The sequence below is a fragment of the Macaca thibetana genome, chromosome 7 (genome assembly GCF_024542745.1).
Source record: "Macaca thibetana thibetana isolate TM-01 chromosome 7, ASM2454274v1, whole genome shotgun sequence".
NCBI lineage: Eukaryota > Metazoa > Chordata > Mammalia > Primates > Cercopithecidae > Macaca > Macaca thibetana.
In genome coordinates this window covers 75,604,664-75,618,768 of record NC_065584.1, presented here as the reverse complement: position 1 = coordinate 75,618,768, position 14,105 = coordinate 75,604,664, and the positions used below count along the sequence as shown (strand labels likewise).

Sequence of the window (14,105 nt, the reverse complement as noted above, 5' to 3'; positions counted from 1 at the left end):
AACTGCATTATCTACTGCAGTACATTAATAAATTAATGCTGTTAATTTGAATTTTATTGATTTGTACTTTCGTGTCAAATTTGTAAATCTGCTTTTGTTTTAGAGCTGTGTAACAGCTATAAGAGAAATGAGTTTATGCCGTTTTGTGTTTATATTTATTTAAAGAACAATAGAAGGAATTTAAGTAACAATGGAGATCTTGGGAGAATTTTGTGTTTTAAAAGAGGACATATATAAGTCACCTGTGAGAAATTGTTTTAGCTCTTTTAACATTACATTGTTCAGTAATGCCATAACTCTAAAATTAAGTTTTTGTATTATTTCTGTACACATCTGAGCATTTAAAACAACTTACTTTATTATTATTATTTTTTTTTACTGACAGTGTTCTCACTCTGTCACCCAGGCTGCAGTGTAGCAGTTTGATCATACTTCACTGCAGCGTTGAACTCCTGGGCTAAAGCTATCTTCAGTCTCACAAATAGCTAGGACTATAGGAGCATGCCACTGGGCATGATATATATATATCTCCAGTATACAGAGTCCCACACAGATATAAATAAAACACAATGAGAAGCCTTGTTTCTTCTTTATCTCCAATGGTCTAACTATAAATTCAAGACTGAAACTTTAAAAATAGCTTAAGAATTGTCTTAATAATTAAACTAACTTCAGGTAATCTTCAGGTATATACACCCAGTATATACCTCTCTCTCTCTATATATAAATATACACCCAGTATATCTATATATATGTAGATATACGTACAGATATATAGATATATCGATATATCTGTCTTTTTCTGTGTTTGTGGTTATAATTCTTTTCTTTCACAGCTTTTGAAAAGTAATAAAAATATGTTCTTTCCCCCTCAAAAAAATTAGGCAAAAACGACATTCCTGTTGAGTTAAATTGCCTAATTACACACAAATGTCGATATATGTATGCCCAATTACTTACATCGCTGTATCTATACATTTATATATAGATATACTGGGTGTATAATTATAGATATAGAGAGGTATATATTGGGTGTATATACCTGAAGATTATAAATATAGATCTATATATAGAAATATAATACATAAACATATCTATATAAACATATAATATATTTATATTTATCTCTATATATCTATATATAGAGATATCTCTATATATAGAGAGAGTGATAGGGAGGCTGGGGTCTAAGTTGCCCAGGTGGTCTTGAACACTTGGTCTCAAGGGGTCCTCCCACCTTGGCCTCACAAAACTCTGGGACTTCACCAGGCCTATAACCATTTGTAAAGATTTTTTTTCCCCAATGGATTTATCTCCTGCCAACCTTCAAACATTTCTTTTTCTTGTATGTGCTAAGTCTTTTCCCTCTTTTCAGAATGGAAAGAGTTTATAAGTAGTCATCTGGGAATGCAGCTTAACTCTGAAGGCCCATATAGCTTGTAGGGACATCAAGTTCATGACCCTGTAACTCTGATCGTCCTTCTAACTATAGATTCTTCTGACCATGTATCCTTTAATAAACTGATTAGTTGTAAGGTTTTAAAGAGAGAACATGAAAGAATTTTTATATTCTTCTTCAAATCATAAAATTGAACATCGATTTACTGCTTCCTAGCTTTGAAGTCACAAAGCAGAAACAGCTTATTGGAAAGACAGCATTATGAGAAATATATCAAAGCACATTTGATTTGTAATTGGGCAATTTAACTCAACAGGAATGTCGTTTTTGCCTAATTTTTTTGAGGGATACCTCAAATAGTGTTTTTATTACTTTTCAAAAGCTGTGAAAGAAAAGAATTACAACCACAAACACGGAAAAAGATAGGCTTAGCAATAATTCCTGTGGGCTTACCTTTCTGTTCCTTTTTCTGTTTTTGGCTCAGCAATACCAGAAACTCGTATGATTTCACACTATTTTCTTTTGATACATCAGAAAATTGGATACCAATTAAAATTTTTCTCAATTACTGATTTTTAGTAGGTTTCTACTTCAAAATATTGTTTTCAGGAAGGGGTAAAACGACCAGAGGAAGGAGAAAAAGCAGCAAAACTCCAGTTATTGGTAAATGTGCCATAGTCCTCATTCAAGGTGCCGTTTTAACGCAACACAGGCAAACATTTGCCCTTCACTTACTTCAATATATGAAATACTGTAACCAAATAAATACCAGAGGCTTTGATCTTTGGCCCTCATCTCACAACGATCAGGGATATGACTTGAACAGTATGATTTTTGCTGTAGTTAAAAATGAGAATATTTAACACTAACAGAGTATTTCTTGACAGTAGGTCTGTCCTGTACGTTTGTATTCTAACAGGGTTAGGATTAGAGTGCCGGGAGGTGTAAGGACGTACAAGAATGCTTCTCCAGTTCAACTCTAAGGGAACGATGTAATTCCTCAAATTCACCTCTCAGCCTGTTTTTCAGCGTTCCTGTGTTTAGCTGCCAGGGGCGAAAGTAGCGGTCGAGGGAAGACACCTGTGAAGGGGCGTGGCTACTCGCCCGGGCTCCTCCGTCCCTGACCCCAGAGGCCCCTGCGCAGAATGGACGGAGGAGCTGCTGTACTAGAGCAGCTCTGTGGTCTAGTGTGGCCGCCCTGTCCAAGTCCTCAGCTCCCGACCCGACGGGCGCCTATGCACACCGGCAGGAGACAGTCACGCAGATGCCAGTGTAGTCCACGGCAGCTTAGAACGTGGTGCCGACCGCTCCAGAACTGAGTGGTCGAGTCGTTGTAAGGACTCTCCCAGAGAGTTGAACTCTGGGCTCACTTCGGCAAAGTCTGTTGGCACAAGGCCCCAGTGTCACTGGCGAAATATCGGTGAAAATTTCCATGTTTTGGGGAGGACCCCTGCTGGACCTAGTGACCTAGCGGGCCAACCGCCTCCCTAGCTCCCAGAGAGGCTTCGGAGAGACGCCAAGCGCTCCAGACCAGCGCGGTCCTCCGCGCTCCACTGCTGCCGCACGGACTGCCAGGCTCCCAGCATGCTCCGCAGGCTGAGCTCCGCAGCAAGAGAACTCAAAGCCCCGGGCCTGGGTCCCACGCGGGGCCCCTTACCCAAGGTGCCCCGGGCGCTCATTTGCATGTCCCACCCAACAGGCAAACCTACAGGTCAGTCGCGGCCGACTACGGCCTGGCGGTCAGAGCACCAAACGTACGAGCCTTGTGATGCGGTTCCATTGCATGAAATTCTCCTAAAGGCCCCAAGATGAACGGGAAAGCGCGCGGTTCGCTCACCGTAACTAAAACAGGTGAGAGACTCCCGTGCCTTATAAGGCCTGTGGACGGAGGCAATTGCGTGCTCGCTTCGGCAGCACATATACTAAAATTGGAACGATACAGAGAAGATTAGCATGGCCCCTGCGCAAGGATGACACGCAAATTCGTGAAGCGTTCCATATTTTCGCGGTTCACGAAGGTTGCTGGACAAGACACGGTGGTGGTTGTAGAGGCTGTTCAAGATTTCTCTGGACCTGCATTTTCCTGCTCGCTGACTTAGCCTAGTGGACATCTACGACGCTGTCTGGGCCTCACACCGGTTCTGTCTCCCGGTGGGCTCCCTTCTTCCACAGCCTCCATCTTCAAGGCGCCCAGTCACGTTACTATTAAGTTACCCAGGTGATCCTCCTATCTGCATCCAAATACTTGTTTTCATTGAGTAAAATATGCTTTCAGGCTGGGCAATGAACATTCCTCCTAATCGAATTTCCCATCACAGAATCTGTCCGATTTATGTAAACCGGCCTTTCTAAGTACTTCTTAGAGGATACATGAAAACAGAAGACTCGTGAAAACAGATCCAGAATGGCCTTGCTACTTGTGGCCAGTATTCAAATGGGTCCTGGAGCTCTTAAATCTATAGGCAAAGGCCAACATTGATCTCCAATAATACCAGTCCTTAGTAGCATTCCTTTCCTTTGTGCAGCTCGCAGTCTAAGAGAAAAAGGGTGTAAGCACTCAGGTCTAAAATGATGGAGAATGGCACAAAGTAGGCGCCAGAAATGAGCGCTAACGTTTCCTTCCTTTAGTAGAGATTTATTAGTTTAGGAAAGATTTAGTAAGGAGTCATTGAACAATTCATATGCCAGGTGGTCTTCTATTGAACAAAAGCCAAACAAGCTGGGGCTCTGGAGTTTGTGTTGTTTGGGGAGACAAGACCGTAAGTCTATTTCAGAATGAAAAGTTCAATGAAGAAGGCACAAGGTGACCTTTCTCCATTTCCAAAATGCGTATTAACGATATATTCGCACACGACATTCCACGGGTGACTCTGCTCCCTTCCCACTTCATAGATCTCCTTACACAAATTTTTTGTAATGAAAACCACAATTTCGTCATTGGGTGCCACCCATTTTTGCTTAGATTCACACTATTTCCTTAGTGCTAGTTAGTAGATACTGAAATGATTATCGAAGACTACGCAAAAATATGGAACGCTTCACGAATTTGCGTGTCATCCTTGCGCAGGGGCCATGCTAATCTTCTCTGTATCGTTCCAATTTTAGTATATGTGCTGCCGAAGCGAGCACGCAATTGCCTCCGTCCACAGGCCTTATAAGGCACGGGAGTCTCTCACCTGTTTTAGTTACGGTGAGCGAACCGCGCGCTTTCCCGTTCATCTTGGGGCCTTTAGGAGAATTTCATGCAATGGAACCGCATCACAAGGCTCGTACGTTTGGTGCTCTGACCGCCGACGACCTGTAGGTTTGCCTGTTGGGTGGGACATGCAAATGAGCGCCCGGGGCACCTTGGGTAAGGGGCCCCGCGTGGAACCCAGGCCCGGGGCTTTGAATTCTCTTGCCGTGGAGCTCAGCCCGCGGAGCATGCCGGGAGCTACCAACGCTGCGGCCGCCTCGGACCGCGCGGCGGGGTCCAGCGCCCAGGCGAGCTGGAGACACCTTGATAACGAGGCTCCTGCGGCACCGGGAGGGCCGGCCCGGGGTCGGCGCGACACCTTTAGAACAGGTCGTTTCACCATAAACTTCCTCTGACGAGTAATTTTTTTAAAAAAAGTAATTAACCTACCATTATCACACCTAGAAAAGTTAATTCCTTAATGGCACCTAATATTCAGTCTACTTTCAAATTTCCTTATTTCAGAAATTCCTTATTACAGTCGAATTGTCACAAAGATTCAAACAAGGTCCCACGTTGTATTTGGTTGCTACCACCCTGGGTCTCTGTTGTCCTCTAATTGCCCTCGCCTCGTTTTTCTTCATGTCATTCATATACTGAGGGATATTTGCCCTGTGGAATGTCACAGATCTTGGGATTTGGCCCATTACTTACGGATAGTGTCGTTTAACTTGTTTCTCTAGCCTCCATGTTTCTTGAAAATTTATAGTTAGGGGTGATGGACTCATTCGATTCTGGTTCAGTTGTGTTGTGTTTTGTTTTGAAGCCCGCACGGCTTCAAACAGTGGTAGGGTGTGTGCTTACTGCACCTCAGCGAGAGTCGTGTATCTGCTGGCTGTCCCGGTGTGAGTGATGCCTACCCCTAACCTGTGGGTGCAGGTGGTCAGCCGTCTGACCCCTCACACTATAAAGTTTCCCAGAAATCTTTCCTTTAATGGTTTTAGGATACACCCATGAACAATATCCAAGTAGAAGGTCTGGTCTGGTGGTTTGCTTGCTTTTTGTTTTGTTTTGAGGACACATTGTAATTGTACATATTTACGGGGTGCAATTTGATGTTTCGATACATATCTATGTTGTATAACGATCCAACCAGGGTAATGTATCCACCATCTCATGCATTTATCCTTTCTCTGTGGTGAGAACATTCAGTAGCCTCTCTTCTAGTTATTTTGTGGTATACAAAATTTTACTGTTAACTGTCTTCACCCTACTGTGCAATAGAATATCAGAATTTTTTCCCTCTTCTTTAATTGTAGCTTTGTACCCATTAACCAATGTTTATAAACAAACATTGTGAGTTTGTGAGTTATAAGGATGTAACCCCATGGCCTATGGTGGCTAAGTTCTGTATCTCCTGGGAGAGATTGAGAGAATAATAAGATCAGGGAAATAAATTAGAAAAGAGTGTTGATACCACTTGAGTCTCTGGATCATTTGATCCTATGACCAGGTGCTTTCCATAGTTGTTGGGTTACTTGTTCTAGGAAATTACTTTTCTTAGGCTAGATTAAAGTTGTTTTTGCCAAATGCAAATAGGAGATCTTAAACATTTTTGAGTTCAGCATGTCTTCACACTGCACACTTGCAACATTAAAACCCTATTGGCTTCTGCTAAACTCAAAACTATTTAAGATCCCGTATTTGCATTTTGACAAAAACAACTCTGGTATTAGTACCCGCGGTTAAGTATATATGAATTTCCAATCACTTTTTTTTTAGGAGGAAATAGTGTTCTTTATCAAATCTTTATAGGAAATTTATGAGGTAGGTGGCTATTTAAGTAAATAATATTTTGTATGATTTGACTCATTTGAGAAGGATGAGTTTTTTTTTGAGACGGGAGCTTCACTCTGTCAACCAGGCAGGGGTGCAGTGGTGCGATCTCGGCTCACTTCAACCTCCACCTCCCAGGTTCAAGTGATTCTCGTGCCTCACCTTCCCAAGTAGCTGGGACTACAGGCCTGTGCCACCATACCCCGTCTATGTATTTTTAGCAGAGACGGGGTTTCACCATGTTGGCCAGGCTGGTCTCGAACTCCTGACCTCAGGTGATCCATCCGTCTCGGCTTCCCAAGGTGCTGGGATTACAGGCGTGAGTCACCGCGCTCTGGCCCCCCACCCTCACCATGAGCCTTGCTTAATAGGCATTATTAACAAATTGGCTTTAAGAAATTAAAGGATTTTTTCAATGAGACAAATGTTTTATTTTTATATTCTGGAACATTTGAACTCATCAATAAACATAATTTTCATTATTTACATTAACTGAAATAAAACAACTACCTTTTCTTTGTGACATGTAAAACTATGGTGCATTTCGCAGTCAATGACATTTTAGATCCAAAGAGATGTATCTTATTTTTTGGAAGAGGAAACTGAGGCTGATATAAGTGTAGTGACCTCCCTGGGCAAGATTGGCCACTGGTCCTACCATCTTCTTATGCCAAATTCATTGCTCTTTTTACTGCACCACTTGTAGTATTACGAGGTCATACTATTTGCAGTAAACTACAAAGAAAAAGATAAAGCCTGCCATTTTACAATTATGTTTCTGAGTTCTGCTCATTTGACTGCAACAAAACAGCACACACTATGTAGAAAGCTGACCTTGTTCTTTTTCTTTTTACTCACAGAAAGGGCACATTCAGTGATGTGACACAATTGAAAGTAAAAAACCACAGGTCATTTCCTCTTCAGGAATTTTGCTCTAATTAAAAAGAAGAAGAAACTCATCCTAAATCCTCACATCCTCTTTAGCAAGGAACAGATGAGTCATTTAGAACCACAGCATCAATGACCAGCGTCACCTGGTGTGAAATTGGTGAACTCCAGGTGGGGAACAAAGGTTCAACCTGGTCGGCAGGTTGCAATCACAAGAGCTTTTAAAAATACAAGTGACTGAGTCATCCCCTGGAGATTCTGGCTTTGTTGTTTTTGTTGTTTTTAGACAGGGTCTTCACTATGTTGCTTAGGCTGCTCTGGAACTCCTGGGTTCAAGTGATCCTCCTGCCTCAGCCTCTCAAGTAGCTGGGTTTTCAGGTGCACACCACTGTGCCTGGCAAGAGATTCTGATTTAATTGCCAGAGTGTCTGTGAGATATCTTTTTGCATTCTCTCTCTGCTTCTCTGTTTCTCTCCATGCCTCCTGTGAGCTCTCAGCCTTTGTAAGATCTTCTTTGGGCTTGTCAGCACCCTTCTCTCTTTTCTCTCTTCTTTCTTTTCCATCAGACACACTACATCAGGTGAAGCTTGTTTCAAGTTCACCACCAGGCCGCTTTCTTTGCTATTGGCTTCCTTTTATGGCCACACTTCCTTCCCTCATAATGCACCCACTGGCTCCCCAAGACTCCTCCTAAATGTCCCACTTACAATGGCAAGGATATTTAAAGACACACCAGTCTGGGCTTTATTTCTTCAGGGCTCTGCTAACTAACTCCACAAACTAAAATATACTAGAACAGTATTTCTCAAGCTTTCTTAGTGATAGATTCCCAGACCCAACTTCTTACAGTTTCCAGAGGATTGACCTATGCCAATGTATTCAGAGGACCATCTGGCATATCACCCATACGACCTATCTGTATTGTAATGGCTACTTTTAATGAAATGAGAAAGTCACTCTGGTGAAGCTGATGTGAGATATTTTGGTGCTTGGAGCCCTTTCATGGCAACCAGTTCCCTAATGTGTAGAAGATAAACCTCATGTTCTGTTTTTTTGGTAGGGAAAAAACCATGTCAGAGAGGAACTTCTTAATTTATTGTAATTACTATAAATTTAACTCTATATACACTCATCCTCTTTTCTGAAATAACATTTCGGAAAAATGTTATTTACAAATAGATGTTATTTGTATGGAAAAAAACTAGTGCCCAGGTAGAAAACTGAATTGTTTGGAAAAAACAAAATCTGATTCCCATTCTATGGAAGCTATTTTACAACTCTGTAGATTGTAGATAACTCATGGCAGTTAATACTTTCTGTTTATAGCTGTGCAAATTCTCTCCTGACTGGAAGTTCAATTGACTTCTCTTCACCACTGTGGAGGAACCCAGTTTTGCTATCAACCTTCCTTTATTACACGTAATTTTTTAATTTCTCTTTTGAACTAGTTGTGACATCTGCTATGTTTCTGCATTGATTCATGATAAATAAAATCTTTAACATGTGTTCATTTTTTTTATCTGTATGAGAGGCATGATTTTATCCACTTTTTAAAAAAATTGTGTTTTTAAAAGTTAGAGATCTTCCAATGAGCTGTCTATTGGATTCATCTAACAAAACCAGATATACGTTTTACCAGGCTAGCCTGTGGGCTGCTTAAAGCCCAAATACATTTTTTTCTTGGCTGCCAAATCACAATGGAACTTTGGTGACTCCGTTTTTCTAATTTTAATATTTTTTTTTCTATTAATAAAGTTTGTGGTTTGTCTTTGTTTTGCTTCCAGCCAGTGCATCTGCTGTACTGGGTGGAAACAATAATTGGGAATTTTGGGTCATGGTCTAATCATTTAGTAAGCTCTGTGAATGGATTAATATTTATAGAGATCTAGTCTCTGTTGGGTGAGAGACTATAGAGAAACTAGTTTATTAGTCTTGTTTATATGCCTTTTGTCCATTTTGGGCTTAAATCAATTAAGAATATTATGCCCACCAGGAAGAGGAACAGCTCTTTGATAACTGAATTGGTAATTTTTTTTTTTTTGTGCTTCTGTGTTTATTCTTGATCCATGAGTGAAATTTTAGAATTAAAGCTATAAACTCTATGTCTGCATGTTTGTAATTCAGAAAAGTCTTTCCCTGTCATTGTATGAATGTGTAATGCTTTCCTAAATCTAGAGGGTGTTAACAACTTAGATTATGAAATCTCCTGCATTAAAGGAGTTCGGTTCTGATTGATTTAAGACAAAGGTCCCCAACCCCCAGGCAATGGACTGGTACCCATCTGTGACCTGTTTGGAACCTGGACACACAGCAGGAAGTGAGCAGAGGGCAGGTGAGCATTGTAACCTGAGCTCTGCCTCCTGGCAGATTGGCAGCTGCATTAGATTCTCATAGGCGTACAAACCCTATTGTGAACTGTGCTTGTGAGGGATCTAGGTTGCACCCTCCTTATGGGAATCTAATGCCTGATGATCTGAGGTAGAACAGTTTCATCCCCAAACCATCTACCCCACCAACCCCAGGGAAAATTTGTCTTCCAGGAAACCAGTCCCTGGTGCCAAAAAGGTTGGAGACTGCTGGTTGAAAAGATGAATAAATGCTTACATAAGCATAGTATGCCAATAACTCCCAGAAAATAATAAATGGAATTTCTAAAAATTTCAATGTGCTACATTTAAAAAGTATTCCAAAAGCAACCAGCTTAGGAACATTTTAAGAATTCAAATTCACATAATTTAGGCACATCTCTGGTAAACTAGACTGTTGTATTAATTTGGTTTAGTAAAAATAGCTGTGTCTTCTTTGATTTATCAGTGTTGTATATAATACAAGTGTACATTTTTATTGTGCCTGGGTATGTTTTTCTAAGTGTATGCAGGTTTACTGATCAAATAAGCTTACATTACTTCTGCTTAATGCTTGCTTAGGAAAAGTGTAAATTTGTGTTTGACCAAGTTGCATACTTGTTTTTGTGAACTTCTTTTTGTTAGTCATTGGTCTGTAGCATGTCAGATGGAAGATAAGTTTCCAAGATCTAGGTAAATTAAAGTCTTGGATCAGTTTTAAATTGGGCTAATTAATGGAAAAATCAGTGCATAACTAGATAATTTCTAAGTAACAACTAAAATATTAGTTATTAAGCATAATTATAGCTTCTGCTTTTTATGATTATATGCTATAGACAGGCTATCTCTTTGGGTCATATTAAGTAATGTGTTTATGTTTGCCACTTTAAGGAGTTGTATTGGCGATGTTAGCCACTGTAGAAAATTGTGTTATGCATATTGACGAGCTCTGCTAATCTGATAAAATGCTGGGTTGTGACAGTTCACAATTATCCAGCCCCCAACTTTTCTCTGCAAAATAGAAGTTACTTTGGTTAAAAGTGATAGTTATATGATTGACTACACTTAGAAACTGCTATTTCAAAGACATATAACTCTGTATGTGCTTCTGTTTTTTTCAAGGAAAACAGTAGTTTTGTCCTAAAGTGGCAGCATGAAATTTTTCATATTACCTTATTTTCTTTTAATCTTTGTAGTATTTGTAGTGTGGTCTCTTTCGTTGCTGATGTTGGTACTTTGCAGTTTCTCTCTTATTTTGTTGATCCATCTGGCTAGAAATTTTTCAGTTTTATGACATTTTTTGAAAAACCAGTTTTTGGGTTTTTTGGAAACCCAAAATAGAATTGTACATTTTCTGTTGATTTCTACTCTTTATTATTTCCTCCCTTTTGTTTACTCTTGGTTTAATTACCTCTTCTTTCCCCAGTTTCTTATGGTAGAAGTTTAGATTTAATTTTAGACCTTTTTTTCTTTCCTAATATAAACATTTAAAGCCACACATTTCTTTCTAGGCACTACTTTAGCTGAATCATACAAATTTTATTGTACTGTGTTTGTAGTTTTAAAAATTTTTCTTTGTCACATGGGTTATTTAGCCAACTTAGTTGATAATGTTCAAATCATGCATATCCTTACCAATTTTCTGTATATCTTTCATCAGTTATTCAGAGAGGACTGTTTAAATTTCCAGCTGTAATTGCAGAGTTCTCAATCTGACCTTTCAGTTCTGACATTTTTTTCTTCATGTATTTTGAAGTTTTCCTGTTACATACATATTTAAGATTGCTGTGTCTTCTTGATGAATTGATTCTGTTATCATTATGAAATGATCCTCAACATTCACAACTACTAAGATTATTCAAATGTATTTTCAATGATTTATAAAAGTAGATTTAAAGCAGAAACACAACTTATATTTTGCCAGATCACATTCCCTTTATCCTGCTCTACTTTTTTCGTGGCAGCTCTTTCCATCACATACTTATTTATTTGCTTGCTTTCTGTCTTCCCCAACTAGAATAATTTCCAAAGAGCAAGACTTCATCTGTTCTGTTTATTGCTGTATTCCAACTGTCCACAACAATGCCTGCCACAAAGTCTGACTTCAGTACTTTCTGAATGAATTAATGTATAATAAAGTCACACAATGGTAACAATATCTTTCCATGACTCTACCTCACTTACTTCATGGTAAGACAGGCTCTTCTCACATGGGGGCAATTTCAGAAATAACTTCTACACTGTGGTGTCTTCTCATGCTGCTCTTTAGGAAGCTATTAATAAGATAATTCTTTGTCATTAACTTTTTTTTTTTTTTTTTTTTTTGGAGACAGAGTCTTGCTCTGTCGCCCAGGCTGGAGTGCAGTGGTGTGATCTTGACTCACTGCAAGCTCTGCCTCCTGGGTTCACGCCATTCTCCTGCCTCAGCCTCCTGAGTAACTGGGACTACAGGCGCCTGCCACCACGCCCGGCTAATTTTTTTTTTAAATTTTTAGTAGAGACGGGGTTTCACCATGTTAGCCAGGATGGTCTCCATCTCCTGACCTCGTGATCCACCTGCCTCAGCCTCCCAAAGTGCTGGGATTACAGGTGTGAGCCACCACACCCAGCCTGTAATTAACTTTTTAATTTTAGCCACTTCTACTCTAGCTAGGTTTAACCTGAATCATTCTAGAACAGTGGGTCTGAGTGACAGACACCCTTGGACTCCTATTATGAGCCTCTACTCACTTCCTCCCCTGGAGGCTGTTCAGGCCCTCATATACGATCGCCTCTATGGGCCAGCCTCACTGCTTCTAGGAATGGCTCTGTATATTCCTGGGTTGTAAAGGTGGGTAGGAGTTAATTTCTCATGCTAGGACCCAAGGTGCTTAAAGCCTTTATATTTCACATCTCTTTATTGATGCTGTGATTTCACTTCCCCCATCAACTCTGTTCATTCACACAGCTCATGAAGGTTTTTGTTTCCCAGGAAGTCTAAGTTTCAATCTACCAAAAAAACTGAGGCTGCCCTGTTGTCTGCAGGGCAAGCAGTAAACTGCAAGTAAAACATTTATTAATTAAATCTTCCTGTCTGATTATTTTTAAAGAGTGAAAAAAAATCTCTTTTTAATTTATTGTGTGTTTTGGGTGTCATGGAACTGATATTTTGGTCTGATGGTCAGAGTTCCAACCCCAGTCCCAGCCCTTGGACAACCCACATTCTCTTGTGAAACGGGGATAATAACTACCCTGCTTGCCTTTTAGGGTTGACAGAAAGATCTGTGAGAAACGCTTGGGAAAGTGCCTTGTACATTGCAAAGCATGGCAGGTGTGTAAATTGCTGTTGTTGCGGTGAGAAACTTTTCAATTTTAAGGTTTGCGGTGATTGGATTTTTAAAAATTTATCTTTATTTTTAATTTAAAAATTTTTTTTTTTTTTTTGAGATGGAGTGTTGCTCTGTCGCTAGGTTGGAGTACAGTGGCACTATCTCGGCTCACTGCAACCTCTGCCTCCCAGGTTCAAGCGATTCTTCTGCCTCAGCCTTCCAAGTAGCTGGGATTACAGGCACACGCCACCATGCCCAGCTAATTTTTGTATTTTTAGTAGAGACGGGGTTTCACTGTGCTGTCCAGGATGGTCTTAATCTCTTGACCTCATGATCTGCCCACCTTGGCCTCCCAAAGTGCTGGTATGACAGGTGTGAGCCACCATGCCAGGCCAGGTTTTTATAATTCATTAATTCAAGAACATTTGGGCATTTGCATCAGAGACCTTCACTATATCCTGAAGAGCACTTGCCTACAATTCTTAAGCTGAGGAATACAACCCAGTAGTCAGCTGTTATCTTGTAAATTATGACCAGTTAAAAACAACAACCATGGAAAGGAAATGGTGTAACTTTAAGGAAAAGCAAACTTAGGGCCAGTCACCTTCTCCCCCCACCCCCCACTCCCCACTCCCCACTCCCCACTCCCCACTCCCCACCCCACCAAAGCTTAGAATATTAGGTATTATCTGTTTCACATGTTTCTTAATTTTTTTAACACAAAAATTTGGTACATTTGGGTCTTGTTTGTTAAATACATGATGAAAATGAGAGAGGTAAGATCTACCATCTCTTTGAGGAAATTAAGACTTAAATGTTTTACTACTTGTACCTACTATTAGCTAATTGATCTTTGTTATTGTCTAGGGTGAGTATCAGCAAGCTCAAACTGTGTTCTTAGTCAGCTGTTAAGGTTCCAGTATAATCACCTAGTACTTCGGGGGCAGGGGGAATAACCAACATTCAACTATCCAATAATGCTTCCACTAGAAATGTCCTCATTCTTGTGATAATGTGTAATACTGGTTCATGCTAAGTTTATAAACTTCTTGTTTTCTGTATCCTTCATTGGCTACTCTATCCATAACCCATAACCACTGAGACCCCCAGCCTTAGTGCTTGGATCCTGCTTCCACTTCAATAATCTTGGGTAA

At 40.2% G+C, this 14,105-nt stretch overlaps 1 protein-coding gene and 2 non-coding genes across 6 annotated transcripts in view; 2 read left to right on the top strand and 1 right to left on the bottom strand.

Annotated features, from left to right (window-relative positions):
• The first annotated feature begins 3,297 nt into the window (after positions 1–3,297).
• Positions 3,298–3,404, top strand: LOC126960502 (U6 spliceosomal RNA). The gene has a single exon (XR_007728037.1). It is a non-coding gene; the product is annotated as a U6 spliceosomal RNA (small nuclear RNA).
• A 1,017-nt stretch (positions 3,405–4,421) lies between these two features.
• Positions 4,422–4,528, bottom strand: LOC126960500 (U6 spliceosomal RNA). Its single transcript, XR_007728035.1, has one exon. It is a non-coding gene; the product is annotated as a U6 spliceosomal RNA (small nuclear RNA).
• A 334-nt stretch (positions 4,529–4,862) lies between these two features.
• Positions 4,863–14,105, top strand: part of AKAP6 (A-kinase anchoring protein 6) — a 652,282-nt gene continuing 643,039 nt past the window's right edge. For 2 of the 4 annotated variants that reach the window (XM_050798308.1, XM_050798307.1), the window contains exon 1: positions 4,863–4,964. The gene's annotated coding sequence lies outside the window, so the exon portion shown is untranslated. The remainder of the gene's footprint in view (positions 4,965–14,105) is intronic. The other 2 variants (XM_050798309.1, XM_050798306.1) reach the window with 1 other exon arrangement.